Source organism: Lolium rigidum, unplaced genomic scaffold (assembly GCF_022539505.1).
Source record: "Lolium rigidum isolate FL_2022 unplaced genomic scaffold, APGP_CSIRO_Lrig_0.1 contig_18504_1, whole genome shotgun sequence".
Lineage (NCBI taxonomy): Eukaryota > Viridiplantae > Streptophyta > Magnoliopsida > Poales > Poaceae > Lolium > Lolium rigidum.
Genome location: NW_025899923.1, coordinates 83,734 through 101,444, shown reverse-complemented (window position 1 = coordinate 101,444; position 17,711 = coordinate 83,734). Strand labels below are relative to the sequence as shown.

Genomic DNA, 17,711 nt, shown 5'->3' with positions numbered 1-17,711 from the left:
GGACAAGTTGCTTGATTAATTATGCATGCTCTGTTTTTTCTACCTTATATTTTGCCTCACATATTGTTCTACATTTTTATTTTACTTTTTCTGAAATTATGCAGAGGGCCACAGTTGTCCAGCGAGGCTTGGTGGTGTGCCGCAGGTGTCCTGCGATGTCCGTGGGGAGCAGCTTGGTCACCGTCATCATCCGAGAAGAGCTCAAAGAAGGTATACCCTAGGAAAAGCATGCTAGTTCCCAGGTCTGATCCAATGTGTAAATTTATGTTTCCTAACCTAACGGTAACACAAGAACAATAGTATTTTCTTGCTTTGTAAAGATTTTGACATCTTTAACACAAGATAATTCTGAATTTTCACTTTCTAGTGATGTTCCATTAACTAGGCACGAGATCGTTTCGCTTATGTATACTATCAAGAATTATATTATGAAGCTCGCCATCTTTTTGGATCATTTTTCAGCCAAGCGTTGATTCATATAGGGAATTTTTTATGAGGCATGTACTTATTCTGCACTTCTTCTTTATTGTGTTGTAACCATAGTTGTGGAGAAAGGTTAATTATATGCTATCAAGCAACTATGATTTAATCTTCTGCCCCCGATCTGATTGAAGAAAGCTCTTCTTTCTTGAGCCTCCGGAGGAGGAGGCCCGGAAAAATCTCTTATTTGTTGAAACTTATTTCTGTTAGCATGTCTTGTTTTATATAACAAATAATCATGTTTGTACTTGAGAGTGTGCAGTTTAGTTTAGCTGGGGCAGGCACATGTTGTATGTACTCTAATATTGTTGTTAACTGCTAAGTTTGAACATAAACCCTTTGATGTTAGATATTCTTGTAAAGTTGTATTGCTCGCAAGCTGTGTTAGTCTTCTGCTACTTAAAAGATCTTTGGTCAATATGTTACTAATATTTGGATACCAAATATCTTAAAATGCTAGTGAAGTAATGAGCCTAAGATTGATTGTTCATTCTGCATTTATAGCGTCTTTGAGTTTTTGTTAACTCCCTGTTGATCTCACAGCTGAAGAACATGTTGCAAACACTGAGCCAATTAAATGTCATCATCGATCGATGGGCTGCAGACAGTGCAAGGTCCCAGAAAGACAGATATTGAGTCAAACCGGTTCTGATGTCCCTAAGGATATTTTTCAGCCTATGTGAAGCCGTTCTTTTGGTAGCTCTGATTCAACAGAATGGGGAGATTCTCCAAAGGAGCGGATTGGTGAGTCCTTATTTTTTACTGGTCTTTTAACTACCAAGTCTGTATGCTGAATCAGTTCATCAAATATTGCAAGCTAATTGCTTTTCTTTGTTTTGGTCATGCACTGCCACCATCTCAGAAACCTGCAACATCTTCCGTGAGAGTCAAACAATTTGTACAGCCATTTACTGTGAGAGCTGGGCAAGAGCTTCTTAGTAAATCTGGATCTGTTTGTAGCTTTTGGCTCGATCATATGGAGACCAACTGCTATGTTACAGTATTTGTTTTTGTCTTTCACAACTTCACACTGTTGTCTTCGCTTTCTTTGTTAGCGTGTCATCCTGTTACCCAAGCATATAGTATTCTTCTCATTTATCTCTTTTTACAATAAAGGTTGTTGTTTGGAAGTTTATGTATTTTTGACACAACAAATTTGTACCATTATCTGGTCAGAATGCTAAACTCTTCTCATTTGATCTATGCAGCTAGTGTTCTCATCATCAGCCACTGTCAACGTTTGGCCAAAGGAAGATGTTGAAGAAATCTGATCTCATTAATCGGTTGGAATTTTCGTGCAGCGCCTCATCGAGGACATTTGACGGGACCTGCACTGTTGGGACCCTCTGTTCGGAAATGGTTGGGAGGCCAGTGACTGCTCCCCTCCTTGGCGCAAACTCATCACAGTGCTGCCATGATGACATGTTGTCTCAGGTAACAACAATTTGTTTCTTGAAGCACTTTCTTCCTTTGTCATGATCCATATAATTTTTAAATATGACGAATGCATGAATTTCATTAGAGTAGCCATTGAGCTAGTTATATTCTAACATCATGATTTCTAGTTGATACTGGCTTCCTTCAACCTTTGTGTCTACCGAGGAACCATCGGCAGCAGGGAAGCCAATGGGCCTGGCCGAGTAGGAAGTCAAGATGGTTGCCCCCAAGGACCATCGAGGTGACCTCGAAGCTTCCATTCAGAAGATCGTTGACATCGTCACCCAAAGGTTTTTTTTCTCAAATATGTTCATCAGAATGTTTATAGTTATTCTCGTGTGCGGCCTGCTTGGTTATTTCCTCCACGTACTATAGAGCGATAACGCTTATTAAAGCATGATGTTCTCCTGAATTGTTCTTCCAGTTCTCTTGAATTGTTTTAACTTGACAGGTTGCTAATAGCAACAGTGTTTTCTAAACTAACTGGCATGATTGTCCATGAACTACAAATTGGGGGAAGTCATATGGTCGGAACCAAATGATGCATAGCTTTATTCATGAGGATGAGTTGATGACTGCTTCATAAGAGAATGATGATGACCATTGTATTTCCTTTCCTGAAATATTATTCCCCAGCAGATTAAGCTTCAAAATGTTTTTCCATATTTCTTAAGAAGTTATCATGATTTAATAATCTGCTTTGATATTAACATGGATAGAAACAAACATGTTATTACAGACGATAAATCACCTTTTATTTCCTCAAACCTTCTAAAGAGAAAAAGATGGACCATTAGTGTTTCTGTCAACTCAAAGTTTTTTCTTTATGTTACTGGCACCTCACATGTATTTCCTCTAGTGTTTTTTTTTTAAATTTTCTTTTCAGGTTTCATATATATCTAGGAGATACATGTGTTACGGTCTACTAGGAAGTTGATGTTTTCTGAACTCTTGTTTTGGGTAAAATCTGGAGAAGTTTGGGGATCTAAGATTTTGCTGATGATTTCGGTCTCATATTGGGGTGGATGCATAAAAACATGATTATCTTATCGTAGGGTAAGGTTGATGTATCTTCTTGTTTAATCATATCATTAAAACCTTATTTAGGGGATAATGTTGATTGTTAACTGATCAGTAATCATCGTTTGATGATAAAAGCAAAAGTGCCATCACCAAGCATAGTTATATGAACTTAAACACTTGCAAATGAATGTCACTTAATTTATGGATACTTCAATGATGATTAGGTAGCTTTTGCGAATTCTGTTGTTGCTGTAACTCTTTGGTTGCAATCTTCACTGCTGCATATAAACTCATTCAAAAATGTTTATCACAATCTATATTGAGTTTTTCATGTTACATTTGAGTTATTACATGAACCGATTCTGAAGGTAGTAGATGGTTTTCCTTATTGCCCAGTGGTCGTAGATGCGGCTTCTGCTGTTTGGCTGTCCAGCGCTTGTGCCGCAGGTCTGGGATGAATGCCGGCTGCAGCAGCTCAGCCTCCGCCAAGTCGCGTCGTCGATTTGAGCAGCAAGTTGTTGCAGCCGAGGGATTTAGGCTAAGATTATTCCGTCACTCGTAATCTGCATGTGCATTGTCTTCAGATAGGCGTTTACTCCCTAACACCTGGTTGCTCTGAGCACATCTATCATCTTATTTTTCCATGCTCGTTGTCAGTGTATTGTCAACCTTTCGTTTGGTTTGGTCTACTGTGTGTGTTACAAGTAAAGATGACTGAAAACATTGGAGTGGAGTAGTTAACTGAAATGTACAAGTTCATAGTTTGTACAACATGTGTGCCTTGAACTGCATGCCATTTTTCAACTTGCAGCTGAGTGTTTGAGCTTTCTTTCTCTTTTGGTAAATTGGGGTGTTACGTTGAGGATATCTTGTGATCTTATAGGTTCGTGCTTTAGACTAGATCCAACATGACTGCATAATCCATGGCCATGATAAGTATTCATTCTATAATTATGTATGGAGTAGAATCCACATATATGTTTGAGTAACCAGAATGTGCCTTTATAAATTGTGTAGCTGCAGTTGCTTTATTCTGGATGTGTGCTTGTTGAGGGAATCTAGTACTATTAAGAATACAAATCTGTGCTTTGGACTAGTCCTGTATGATTGGAGTTGTAATTGCCATCATAAACATCCAGTCTGCAGTCACTAAGAGTATCTTGACCATATATATGTTTGCAGTTGCCAGAAGAATGTGCTCTGAGAAATTAATCGATTACAATACCTTTATTTTGGCCATATGACAGACTCTAATTGGTTTTCCTAGAAACTGCTTGGAACTATGTATTAATCATCATTGTTCTTGCGGGGGCAGGGAATCTCTACCTGTTGGCAACATAGAGCGGAGTGCCGCCAATTCCAGAATTGAAATGGTTCAGTGTGAACTGGAGAGGCAGGGTGAGTTGGGCATTGCGTCAACCTAGTACACATGACCTCTCTACTACAACGAGTTTGCATAAAACATGATTATCTTTTCTTAGGGTTTTGTCGATGTGTCTTCATGTTTAATTATATCATTAAAACCTTATTTAGGGGATTTATGTTGATTGTTAACTGATCAGTAATCGTCATTTGATGATAAAAGCAAAAGTGCACTCACCAAGCATAGTCAACTTAAACACTTGCAAATGAATGTCACTTCATTTATGGATACTTCCATGATGATTGGGCCGCTTTTGCAAATTCTGTTGCTACTGTAATCTGTGGTTGCAATCTTCCCTGCTGCATAAAAACTCATTCAAAAATGTTTATCACAATCTATATTGAGTTTTTCAGGTTACATTTGAGTTGTTACATGAACCGATTCTGAAGGTAGTACATGGTTTTCCTTATTGCCCAGTGGTCGTAGATGCGGCTTCTGTTGTTTGGCCGTCCAGCGCTTGTGCCGCCGATCCGGGGTCAAATTAGGGGAAGGGCTGGGATGAGTGCAGGCTGTAGCAGCTCCGCCTCCGCCAAGTCGCATCATCGATTGGGGAGCAGCAAGTATTTGCAGCTGAGTGATTTAGGCTAAGATTATTCCATCGCTCGTAATCTGCATGTGCATTGTCAGCAGATGGGCGTTTCCTCCCTAACACGTCGTTGCTCTGAGCACATCTACCATCTTATTTTTCCCTATTCATTGTCAGTGTATTATCAACCTTTGGTTTGGTATGGTCTACTGTGTGTGTTACAAGTAAAGATGACTGAAAACATTAGAGTTGAGTAGTTAACTAAAATGTGCAAGTTCATAGTTCGTACAACATGTGTGCCTCGAACTGCATGCCTATTTTCAACTTGCAGCTGAGTCTTTGCTTTTGGTACCCTGATGTTTGAGCTTTCTTTCTCTTTTGGTAAATTTGGGTGTTGCGTTGAGGATATCTTGTGATCTTATAGATTCGTGCTTTAGACTAGATCCAACATGACTGCATAATCCATGGCCATGATAAGTATTCATTCTATAATGATGTATTCATTCTTATTGTTTCTAGTTTCTTTCTTTTGTGGCTAGGCTGTTGGGAGTCCTCTTAAGTTTTTTTGTTTATGCTTCCGGATGTTAAGATGGGGATTTACAACTTTTTGGATTAAAAGAGTACCATTTACTTGAAATCTGGGAGCTTCATAGTATTTTTTGGTCGCACTTGTTGGTGCTGGTAGACTCGGAAATCTGGGAGCTGATGATTTGAAGTTTGGCCCTGGTAACATGTATCCAACAATGTATCTTAACTTGTGGTCTTAAATATATTTTCCTATTGGTTGCCATGTATCAAAAACTTCGGGTGGATATTCACTTCAGTCAATATAAAGTTGTGTTGTGCTTGTTGTATCAAAAACTTTGGGTGGATATTCGTTTCAGTCAATATGAAGTTGTGTTGTGCTTGCTACAGTTTGTAACCATTCATATGTGGTCAATGGTTTAGTTGATGGGAGTTCTTTTCTTCTAGTTCCCTGGAGCATCTTTACATGATGGTACAAAGACTTATTTTGAAAAAAATTAACCGATGCTTGTGTTTGCAGGTAAAATGATGTACCACTGGAGCCCACCACCAGTCTCGGTGCACCCATAGACTAGCACTGGTATTGGATGGTGCCCCTCCCGGCAACCCTAGATTAGCATCGGCTACAATCCATCTCAGGTAACTCACTAGCTCGAGTTTTTCTTCTCTGCTCTAAGCTCATGATCATGGCCTGGTCTCCGTAAGTTTTTGGTTCTTACTCAGCCATTATGCGTTCTGGTCTGTTGAATTAGTGAGTTTGGTTTGTGGAGCCCTTGTGTTGTGGCTTGCCGGGGCTGGTTTTCGATTTTGCACATAGTATCATTTCTTCCTTCTACTTCTGCCTGGTTGGTATATTGTTCTATATAGCTGTTGTGGCCAGTTGTTTATGTGTGTGGGATCATAGATTTCAACTAAACCTGAAGATACTGAGTAGTATATTTGTTGATAATGCTTTGCTATACCGCTACTTCTTTTGCTGAAGTATTAACTTGTGCTGCACCATGTGGTTGATGCAATAACATATTTGTTGACTCTTTATGTTTACTATATGTATACAATCTATTCCTTGTTTTAAGTCAAATGCCTAATCGTGTGTGCATTTCCTTAATGTGTGTAGCTGCTAGAGAACGCCAAGCTTGCTTGGCATGGTCTTGGTCGTCGACATGACCCTGGTCCAGGAACTCAACAGCACGCGGCTGCGTCGATAAGCAAGGATGGCTTGTGTTTAAGCTTGTAGATAAGCTGACTGGTTTGCTCAACATCACTGACCTTGTTGATGGGTCCATTATGCATTTGGCAGCTGGCTGCTGCCGTCGGCGGTGGAGCTGGCGGTCTTGCGGCGGCAACAAATTGTTGACTTGATTTTTTGATAGGGAAAGTCACTCTGACTGGATTCATGTTTTGTGTGTTGTGATGTGTAGCTGCATGCTCCACTGCTTTATAGTTGTTGAAAGTTGAGAGCATGAGCTAGCTCCATGTGTGAGGAGTCTGTTGGCAGGGGAAACTAGCTGTGAGTTGTCTCTTTTTTGTCGGTGACACGTAGCTCCATGTTGTATGCTTTTGTTGCCATTTGTTACTTGAGAACCTGGGCTGGCTATATCTATGTGGTGATTTGTGTGTTTGCTGTTAGCTTTGATGCCGTGATGTTTGACAGTGATGCACTTTATGGTGTTCCTTAATTTCTGCGGTGCTGATTATCACGCCATAAGAGTGTTCTTCAGCTGGATTATTTTGGTATTTGTTATGGACAAGAAATAGAGCTTCAATCTTTCTATTCTCGTTCCCTTTTGCTCTTCTGCAGTGGAGAGGAGTTGTTTCTAATTGTTTCTAGTTTCTTTCTTTTGTGGCAAGGCTGCTGGAGTTCTTTTAAGTTTTTTTGTTTATGCTTCCTAGTGTTAAGTTGGAGATTTACAACTTTTTGGATTAAAAGCGTACCATTTACTTAAAATCTGGGAGCTTTGTAGTATTTTTTGGGTCGCACTTGTTGGTGCTGGTAGACTTGAAATCTGGGAGCTGCAGGTTGAAGTTCGGCCATGGTAACATGTATGCAACACTGTCTTTAACTTGTGGTCTTAAATATATTTGCCTATTGTTTGCCATGTATCAAAAACTTTGGGTGGATATTCGTTTCAGTCAATATAAAGTTGTGTTGTGCTTGCTGCAGTTTGTAACCATTCATATGTGGTCAATGGTTTAGTTACTGGGAGTTTCTTTTCTTCTAGTTCCATCGAGCATCTTTATATGATGGTACAAAGCCTTGTTTTGAAAAATAAAATAACTGATGCTTGTGTGTGTTTGCAGGTAAAATGATGTGCCACTGGAGCCCACCACCAGTCTCAGCGCACCCATACACTAGCACTGGTATTGGACGGTGCCCCTCCTGGCAACCCCAGATTAGCATCGGCTACAATCCATCTCAGGTAACTCACTAGCTTGAGTTTTTCTACCCTGCTCTAAGCTCATGATCATGGACTGGTCTCCGTAAGTTTTTTGTTCTTACTCAGCCATAAATGCGTGATGGTCCGTTGAATTAGTGAGTTTGGTTAGTGGAGCCCTTATGTTGTGGCTTGTCGGTGCTAGTTTTCTACTTTGCACATAGTATCATTTCTTCCTTCTACTTCTGCCTGGTTGGTTTATTGTTCTATATAGCTGTTGTGGCCAATTGTTTATCTGTGTGGGACCATAGATTTCAACTAAACCTGAAGATAGTGAGTAGTATATTTGTTGATAATGCTTTGCTATACCGCTGCTTCTTTTGCTGAAGTATGAACTTGTGCTGCACCATGTAGTTGATGCAATAACATATTTGTTGACTCTTTATGCTTATTATATGTATACAATATATTCCTTGTTTTAAGTCAAATGCCTAATCGTGTGTGCGTTTCCTTAATGTGTGTAGCTGCTAGAGAACGCCAAGCTTGCTTGGCATAGTCTTGGTCGTCGACATGACCCTGGTCCAGGAACCCAACAACAGACGGCACGCGGCGGCGTCGATAAGCAAGGATGGCTGGTGTTTAGGCACGTAAATGAGCTGACTGGTTTGCTCAGCTTCACTTACCTCGTTGATGGGACCATTATGCACTTGGCAGCTGGCTGCCGCCGTCGGTGGTGGTGGAGCTGGCGGTCTTGCGGCGGCAACAAATTGTTGACTTGGTTTTTTGACAGGGAAAGTCACTCGGACTTGATTCATGTTTTGTATGTTGTGATGTGTAGCTGCATGCTGCACTGTTTTGTAGTTGTTGAAAGTTGAGAGCATGAGCTAGCTCCATGTGTGAGGAGTCTGCACGGTTCTTTGACAGCTGAACTAGCTGTGAGTTGTGTCTTTCTTGTCGGTGACACGTAGCTCCATGCTGCACGCTTTTGTTGCCATTTGTTACTTGAGAACCTGGGCTAGCCATATCTGTGTGGCGATTTGTGTGTTTGTTGTCAGCTTTGATGTCGTGATGTCAGACAGTGATGCACTTTATGTGTTCCTTAATTTTGTGGTGCGATTGGAACTCCCGATTATAGTACAGTACAGGTCATGGCAAAATTTGAAGTTTTATATCTACATAATGTGTAATTCGAAAAGTAATCTAGATAAACAAATTCAGCTGCACCTAGTTATGCCACCTCATGGTACGTGCGCAGGCACGTTATGTTCAGCAGCAGCTGCTGGAGATGAATGGGAAATTTGAACCCATTTTGGAGCTGGGCCAGCATGGCGTGCCTTACGGCTCCATCCCGATCAGCCAAGGTACAGGTTATTTGCTCTCTTGCAAAGTTGATAGAGCCGGAGAATTCGTATAACCAAATACTAGCTAGGTTCAACCCATCTTGCTCGACTCGCATCACGCTAGCTAGGTTCAACCCATCGTGCACGGAGTGGATCCGTGTCAAATCTAATTTACTTATATGCAAATTCGTCACTCAGATGGAAGGGTTACCATATACTGGAAATAAGCATGAGGGCGACCCGGAAGTAACTAGCGAACAGTAGTTCTGATTGTTCCGAGAACTACGAAAAAATCATGGAAAAAGGTGCAATCAATATTAACCTGGATATTACATTTGTCTGCCCCTGAGGTTTGGACAACTCTATACAACGATGGGAACCATTTTGTCGGATTGAAGCAATGGAGAGAGAAAAATCCATGTTCATCCGCAGTACTAGGAAGAGATTGTTCCAACTCAACTCGCCGTCCAAACTGAAAATCATTTTCTTTTCCCCATGTAATAAAAGATGGAAAAAATCAAGATGGCAAGGTCTACAGAATTTCAAGAATCCACATAGTACTGCAAACGAAATAATGTGAGCTCTTTGTCGTATGTTTGGTTATCTCCTCCCATTATGTCACCATCAACTTCTCCTGCTATCCATTTCTACCTCCCTCGTTGGAATATGGACAGGATTGGGGTTACCCAACCAACAAACGGGTATTCCTATATTTGATTAATTCGAGCTTTTACCGATGGGAAGAATCCCTCAATTGTCCCATTCCAATCAAGAATAACTAACTTAATAGGACATGATTACATCAGTAAAAATCCTACTATAATATTTGGAATTAATTCCTAGCCTTCGTGAATTTATATTATGGAAGATCAACTGCTGATTTTCCCACCTGAATCTTTTTTTGTATATATTGATAGACCCAAAACGGCCTAATAAGAGGTTTTTTACTTGTTAATATCCACTAAGTAGCTATTGTGTTACGTACCACGTACTGCAGCACTAATATTGTGTATAGAATCGATCTTGTTCTACTACTACTAGCAAAGCAAAACAGAGTGGATTTCCCGGCCAAGATTATAGAAAGGAAGAATTCATGGTCTAGAAGAGGAATTACAAGTTAGCTTTGGCGTGTTGGCTTCCCCTAACATTGGAACCAATGGAAAGGAAGGAAGGGAGAAGTTATAATAAGGAAGAAATAATCGGTAATTGATTGGTAGAACAGGTCTGCCTACCCTCCATGTCATCGATCCTGAGCATAGTGTAATCTCAACGGTCCATCTAGGCATTGCAACAGGCATCAAAATAGAGCAGCGAAATTTCGGCCGAGCCTGATCTCCTTCCCGCCGCTCCACTCCTCCCTCCTGAAAATTCGAAACTCCAAGCAGCACAGCCTCCTCTTGTTGCCTCTATAAGTAGGAGGGTGTCGCCGTAGTCCGCGTGCGGTTAGCGCGTGTGACTATGACTTAGAACCTGGGCTGGCTATATCGAGGAGAGGAGAGGAGAGAGGCCTTACTCTGCCGGCGGCGGCTCCATCTCGCCGCGTCCTGCGCTTTGTCGATCCGATCGCCGTCCTGTCATGCCGGCCGGCTGCGCAGAGGAGAATCCACCTGCAGTCAGTCCCTTCTCTATCCGTGACTTTCTTTTGCTTTTGTCAATCCAAGAGATGAGTCGATCCATGGCATGATTTGTTTCGTTTTTGCAGGTGTCTGTTGTTTCTCGTCCTGGCGTGGTTGTCTGCGCGGGAAGCTTGGCGTTGTCTGCGGCGTGGATGCGGACAGAAGAGAAGACACCAAGTTGGGCAAGGGGCACGAACGCCGAATGTTGAAAATTCATGGGTTAAGGTAAAGCTTAAGCTCTAGTAGCAGCTTTTACATGGATTATGCTGGCCATACTGTGAGACGAGATAGAGACCGAAAAGCAGCGCGAGAGAAGTCAAAGCACGCGTGAGAGAAGAGAGTTGTTGTTTGCATGTTTCGTGCGTGACGCCAGGCTGGCTCGCGCCTCTCTCTACTTCTCTAGTCGCGCCTGAAAGAAAAGCAGCCCGTCCGTCCGAGTCAACGCGCGTGGAGGCAGCGAGGGCGTGAGAGTGGTTCATGTACAGCAGATCCCTGTGCGCGCGCGCTAATTGCCCTAATTGCCGCGTACGATAGGCCTGCTCTTGTACTACTAGCTCGGATCGGATGAAGAGCTGCTATTTTCTTTGGCTTGGATCATTTTTTCCTTGTGAACTGAGAACGATGGGCTGGGCAGTCCCACGGACTAATTGGCTCGTTAGGCCCCCTAAAAAATAGAACGGCAGGTTATTAAGGAGATGGAAGAGACGTGGACATCTACCTCCCTTGGACGGCACAACCAGACCTAAATAGATCGATCGCATTAGGGAGGAAGATGAAGAGGACGGCGGCCACGATCCACGACGACGACGTCCTCCTCGAGATCCTCTACCGCGTGTCCACGGACGTCGCCGACCTGTTCCGATGCGCCGTGACGTGCAAGCGGTGGTGCGCGCTGGTAGCCGATCCGTCCTTCCTCCGCCGCCGCTGGCCGGACAACGCCTGCCTCCCGTCCTCCCTCCTCGGGTTCTTCGTCCAGCAGCGACGCACCCAAGAGGACAACGCCGAACTGTTCCTCGGCGGCCTGTATGATGACATGGACACCGAGGCCCGGCAGCCGCCCTTCTTTGTCCCGGCGCAGCAGCGGCCACAGCCGCTCGGCGCTCGGCGTCGTTTCCTCTCCTCATTCGTTACAGACGTGCCCGCTTTCCAATTGGATGGCGCGAAGCCGCTCGCTGCCCGCCGTGGTCTCCTCCTGGTGCGCCTCGACCGTGGTTACATTGCCAACTCGAACTCGGTCCACTTGGTCGTGTGCGATCCGCTCGCAGGGACATGCGACGTGCTCCCCCCGCTCAACTGCCCAGTCTCTTCCATCAGCTGTGCCATTCTCACTGGCTCAGACTATTGCTCCCCGGACGGCGGGCCACACCCGCATATACCAGCTCGGGGTTACTCAACATTCTTCACCGTGCAAACCATAGTCGGTCATACGCGCTGGAACAACCGCCACGAGTGCGACCTCTACACGTTCTCATCAGCCAGGCCAAGATGGAGCGCACCTAGGAGGTGTTTCAGCGAGACCTGGATACATGGCAAGGGCGGATTCATGATGCCGATGTGGAACCGCGCTGGCATCATCCGCCGAGGCACCACGCATTGGCTCTTAGCCTACTTGTCAAGCGAAAGGACACCATCAAAGTATCACACCTTCAACGTCGATATCGAGACCGGACAAGTCTCTTTGATGGATGTCTCCATTCCGGTGTCGCCGTTGCATCAACTCAGCGCAACAGGCTATGGTTGGCCTATGCTGAGCGTTGCTGCTGATGGGGCGCTCACGCTGTACCACGTATCCGGAGAAGCTGGCCTCCCACGGCTAGATATCTGGACGAGGCGGGGAGACGACAGTGGAGAAGAAAGCGAAACCTTCTGGCTCCATGTTAGGGCATTTGACCTCGAAGTGCTAGGAGATAATTGGCTTTCAGTACGTATGTGGCTAGGAGAGAAGAGCGGCACAATGCTCATCTTAGACGAGCCTGCAGGGCGCCTACACAGGTTCGACACGGAAACAGGAGTTGCGGAGGATGTAACTAGTTTTTTCAAAGTTGGCTTGCATTTGACTGCCGTGCCTATGGAGATAGATTGGACAGCGTTGTTCCTGTCTCGGCTTGGTGGACACTTATGCTAGCAGGGCTCGCAGGTGTTATTCTCCCTAAGCTAGTATGAACATGTTCTCGGTACTATATTGTTTCTTCTTTTCAACTAGAACTGTGGTGGATGATGTATTAGAGGTTGCATAGTTAATAGAGAAATAAACAGACAGCACAATTTACAAGGGTCCAATTTAAGATTCAGGATGAAAGAGATGCCTTGTATCAACGTAGGCTCGCAGCTTTGATGAACCAAATAGAGCAAGACAAGCACACAACCTGGTATTTACTCCATGGTATTGTTGGCGGCGGTCGCCTAGTCCTAGTACAAATGATGCATCTTGAATAATATGGTTCAGAAAGTTATTTAATAATGCAAGTCTGTAAATTCTATAACTTGATAGATTTATAGTTCTATATTTTTTGCTGAAATTCATCCCTTATAATTTATGAGTGTAAGTTATTGTTTGTTTCTATTTTATATTGGAAACTAAAATTCATTGTTTGTCCCATGTATAGGTATGCAGAAGCCTTGGCATATAATGCATCCATCGTACATGGTCTGCCGATGAATTTTCCCTTAGGTAGTGCTATGAGTTATCTAAATTTTATTTTTATTTTTGAGCAGGGTCCTTTGCAGGATGCGTCATGATTGATTGCATTGATAAATACGCCTAGCCTATAGTGATTTGTAGGTTTTGGGAACTAGACATGTGTTGAGGTTTTGGGAACTAGTATTATTCTCAACATTTTGTTGTGCAATGTCTATTTGGTCATGTATATGTGTTTCGTATGTAAATTTATGTTGTTTATATGGCTGTCAAATGGAAGTAGCTTCAAAGTCAACCAGTGCTAAAGTGAGATTATTGCTTTACAGCTTTGGTGTGTCATTTATAATCTTTCTTTGTCTGTATTAAGGAAATAGCTTCAAAAGCAACAACAAGAGCTGAATTTAGATCAGAAATATTGGTTCTTACTGAGCCATAAATGTGTGCTAGTCAGTTATTGGTTCTTGTGACTGGTTTGGTGCAGATAGAGAAACCAGATTGCATGTTTTAGTATGTAATGCACTGTTATCTGCTTATTTTTATTTGACACATGCATGAGACGGATGTTCGTTCTGAGTACTGACATATATGTATCTGAGGTGGTGGTGGCCAGTGGTCTTGCAGTGGTAGCTTGCTGTTACTTGGTTTTTTGACAAGGGAACTAGCAGATGATGCAAGGTTGGCTTCATCTATTCAGTTATCTGAAATACTATCCTTATGGAGCAAATCGGTGCACTTATTTGTTGTACCTGCCATTAACTTGCTGTGGTTCTTAGCCAATGAGGCATAAGCAGCATTTTTTATTTAATTTTGTTGCGATTAATTCTATCTTACTAGTTGATAGTTATATAGTGTGCTGCAATATTTTACATCTTCTTGTATACCACTAGAAATTTATGCGACATGTTTTTTTCATTCTTCAGTTTGATGGGTGTCACCTGTTGTATCTATGCAATATAACCGATGCATGTCTGGAGCTAGCTAGCTGATCTACAAGTCTGAAACGTCCTGGAAGTTTCAGACTAGCTAACTGATGCATGAGCAGTTAGTTCCACTTCATGATTTAATAAATTGCTTTGATATTAACATGGATAGAAACAGACATGTTATTACAGCCGATAAATCACCTTTTATTTCCTGAAACCTTCTAAAGAGGCAAAGATGGACCGTTAGTGTTTCTGTCAACTCAATGTTTTTTCTTTATGTGACTGGCACCTCACATGTAGTTCCTCTAGTGTTTTGTTTTTCATTTTCTCTTCAGGTTCCATATATATCTAGGAGATACATGTGTTACGGTCTACTAGGAAGTTGATGTTTGCTGAACTCTTGTTTTGGGTAAAATCTGGAAAAGCTTGGGGTTCTAAGATTTTGCTGATGATTTCGGTCTCATATTGGGGGGATGTATAAAAACATGATTATCTTTTCTTAGGGTTAGGTCGATGTGACTTCATGTTTAATTATATCATTAAAACCTTATTTAGGGGATCTGTGTTGAACTGTATTCCCAGGGCTAATTTGCAAGGACCAAGAAAGTTCATAGACCCCCCTTATTAATTACTACATGCCTGTTTCACATGCATTAGATAAGAGTGAGAAAAAAGAAAACGTGCATTGAGATAGATGACAAGAAATGAGAAAGGCCTTATAATCTCTAACAATTTAAAAAAGCGCTCAGGCCTTATAATCCCTAACATAGGATGTAAGCTACATTATGAGACATGTGATGATTGTTAGCTGATCAGTAATCATCGTTTCATGATAAAAGAAAAAGTGCAATCACCAGGCATAGTTATATGAACTTAAAAACTTGCAAATGAGTGTGACTTAATTTATGGATATTTCCATGATGATTAGGTAGGTTTTGCGAATTCTGTAGCTGATGTAACTCTGTGGTTGCAATCTTCCCCGCCGCGTATAAACTCATTCGAAAATGTTTATCACAATCTATATTGAGTTCCATGTTACATTTGAGTCGTTACATGAACCGATTCTGAAGGTAGTAGATGGTTTTCCTTATTGCCCAGTGGTAGTAGATGTGGCTTCTGCTGTTTGGCTGTTCATCACTTGTGCCGTCGGTCCGGGGTCAGGTTAGGGTTAGGGCTGGGATGAATGCCGTCTGCAGCAGCTCCCGCCTCCACCATGTCGCGTTGTCAGTTGGAGCAGCAAGTTGTTGCAGCTGAGGGATTTAGGCTGAGATTATTCCGTCACTCCTAATCTGCATGTGCATTGTCTGCAGATGGGCGTTTCCTCCCTTACACGTGGTTGCTCTGACCACATCTATCATCTTATTTTTTCCTGTTCGTTGTTAGTGTATTATCAATCAACCTTTGGTTTGGTATTGACTACTGTGTGTGTTACAAGTAAAGATGACTAAAAACATTGGAGTTGAGTAGTTAACTTAAATGTGCAGGTTCATAGTTCGTACAACATGTGTGCCTCGAACTGCATGCCATTTTTCAACTTGCAGCTGAGTGTTTGGTTTTGGTACCCTGATGTTTGAGCTTTCTTTGTCTTTTGGTAAATTGGGATGTTTCTCTTTTGGTAAATTGGGATCTTTCAACTTGCAGCTGAGTGTTGTGCTTGCTGCAGCTTGTAACCATCCATAGGTGGTCAATTGTTCAGTTTCTAGGAGTTTCTTTACTTCCCGTTCCATTGAGCACCTTTATATGATGGTACATGACCTTGTTTAGAAAATATTAACTGATGCTTGTGTGTGTTTGCAGGTCAATGATGTGCCACTCCACCAGCCTCAGTGTACTCATAGACTAGCACTGGTATCAGACGGTGCCCCTCCCGCCAACCCCAGATTAGCATTGGCTACAATCCATCTAAGGTAATTCACTAGCTCGAGCATTTCTCCTCTACTCTAAGCTCATGATCATGGCCTGGTCTCCGTCAGTTTTTGGTTCTTACTCAGCCATAAATGTGTGTGGTCTGTTGAATTAGAGAGTTTGGTTAGTGGAGCGCGCTTGAGTTGTGGGTGCTGGTCTTCAATTTTGCACATAGTATCATTTCTTCCTTGTACTTCTGGTTGGTTTATTGTTCTATATTGCTGATGTGGGCTATCCATATTGGTGGTGTGCTATTCTCTGCATAATGGCATTACGACAGTTGTTTATATGTTTGGGACCAGAAAGGTCAAAAAAACTTGAAATTAGTATTATATTTGTTGATAATGTGTTGCTATACAGCTACTTGTTTTGTTTAAGTGTGAACTCGTGATCCATCATGTGGTTGATGCAATAACATATTTGTTGACGCTTCCTATTTATTATATGCATACAAAATATATCCCTTGTTTTAAGTCAAATGCCTAATCTTGTGTGCATTTCATTGTTGTCGGCATGACCCTGGTCTAGGAACCCAGCAGCAGACGGCACGCGGCAGCGTCGATAAGCAAGGAAAGGCTGATGTTCTGGCCTATAGATGTGATGACTGGTTTTCTCAACTTCACTGACCTTGTTGATGGGGCTATTATGCTCTTGGTAGATGGCTCCATGTGTGTGGAGTCTGCACGGTTCTTTGACAGGGGAACCAGGGGTGGAGCTGCAGCCGGTGCTACCAGCGTTGTAGCACCGGTCCAGCTGAACTATCAAAGGGAATATATGAATTAGATTTCTGCTGTAAAACGGAAAGCATATAGGGCAGCACTGGTACTCTTTCATGTGGCGTGCTTGCTCGTTGCACTTGTGCTATAAGTTAGCACCTCTCTTCCTCCAACTCTGGCTCCACCACTAAGGGGAACTAGCTCTGTGAGTTGTTTCTGTTTTGCTGGTGACGTGTAGCTGCATGCTGCACGCTTTTGTTGCCATTTGTTACTTGAGAACCTGGGCTGTATACATCTGTGTGGCGATTTGTGTGATTGCTGTTAGCCTTGCTTTCGTGATGTTTGACAGTGATGCACGTTATTCTTGTATTATTTGATGTTGTGATCGGAATGTACAATGATAGTACAGGTAATGGCAAAATTTTGAAATTTAGTGCTTAACTAGCTACACAGTTTTGCACACGAGAGTAGAAAAGTAATCTAGATAAACACCTAGTTATCCATGGTGTGTGTGCAGGCACACTATGTTCAGCTGGAGCTGGAGACGACTGGAAATTTGAAACCAGTTTAGAGCTGGGCCATCATGGTGTGCCTTACGGGATCCATCGGATCAAGTAATGATTGTAGCACTATGAGATATTGTTCCATCTCAACTTGCCATCCAAACTCAAAAATACCTTCTTTTCCCCATGCAAGCGATGAGAAATCAAGACTGCAAGATCACAGAATTTCAGGAATCCACATAGTATCTGCAAACGAAATAATCCGTGCTCCTTGTTGCATG

At 42.4% G+C, this 17,711-nt stretch overlaps 1 long non-coding RNA gene across 1 annotated transcript; it reads left to right on the top strand.

Annotated features, from left to right (window-relative positions):
* The first annotated feature begins 2,155 nt into the window (after positions 1–2,155).
* LOC124680515 lies at positions 2,156–16,782 on the top strand. The gene is made up of 3 exons (XR_006995525.1): positions 2,156–2,207; positions 16,104–16,213; positions 16,740–16,782. It is a non-coding gene; the product is annotated as an uncharacterized LOC124680515 (long non-coding RNA).
* Positions 16,783–17,711: the final 929 nt, after the last annotated feature.